Source organism: Helianthus annuus, chromosome 4 (genome assembly GCF_002127325.2).
Source record: "Helianthus annuus cultivar XRQ/B chromosome 4, HanXRQr2.0-SUNRISE, whole genome shotgun sequence".
NCBI classification, from domain to species: domain Eukaryota; kingdom Viridiplantae; phylum Streptophyta; class Magnoliopsida; order Asterales; family Asteraceae; genus Helianthus; species Helianthus annuus.
The window spans coordinates 17,683,926-17,684,767 of record NC_035436.2 but is presented as its reverse complement, the minus strand read 5'-3'; the positions used below and the strand labels follow the sequence as shown (position 1 = coordinate 17,684,767).

The window sequence follows — 842 nt, the reverse complement described above, 5'->3', positions numbered from 1 at the left end:
GAGCTCGGTACCAACCGGTACCGAAAATACCAAAAAATGGGTACAGGTACCGAAACTATCAGATACGATACAGTTCGGTACCGATATTGACCGGTATTTGAAGGTAAAAACCGACATCGAAAACACAAAATGCGGTACCGAAAATAGATTCGGTTCGGAAAATTTGGTACCGGTACTTGGTACCATTTGCTCATCTCTAGTTGAAGCCTTTTAATAAAAGAAAGGACTCCCAAAAGTAGGCGTATACCACCTGAAACAGCAAGCACACGGTATTATATAGCAAAAGGCGAATGAATAGTTCTTTTTGTGCTAACTGTGTGGCTGCTTGCTTTTCAAGACCCCTACCTGTTTGTCTTACATATTGGGTTTCACTTCTAAGCTTTATCTAAACAACCGATGTCGGACAACAACAAATACTAATTTTGCCAGTTTTCAAGCCTCGAGACCTATACCTGTTTATCGGACAACAAATACTAATTTTCCCAGTTTTCCCCTACCTGTTTGTCTTACATATTGGGTTTTTTTTGGTGGTCCATGGTTTTTTTTTTTTTTTTTTTTTTTTGAGGTTGGATTTCTTGATCGATTTACTTCCAAGTTTGGTGTGATAATTAGTGATGGCATGTGCAATGTTAAGAACATCATAAAACAGAAATATAACCACTAACAGGCTTCATTTATTCACCAATTATCATACCAAACTTGGAACTAAATCGATAACGAAATCCAACCACAAAAAGAAAACCATGGACCACCAGAAAACAGTCGTTACTTGAAAAAACTTCAAATTTCAGCATCAAATTGTGCATAAAACAAATGACATCTATAAAGAAAAGTAAAATTGA

General features: G+C 36.6%; 1 non-coding gene across 1 annotated transcript; it reads right to left on the bottom strand.

The window, feature by feature from the left end:
- Nucleotides 1-205: 205 nt before the first annotated feature.
- LOC118491978 lies at nt 206-323 on the bottom strand. Its single transcript, XR_004892422.1, has one exon. It is a non-coding gene; the product is annotated as a U5 spliceosomal RNA (small nuclear RNA).
- Nucleotides 324-842: the final 519 nt, after the last annotated feature.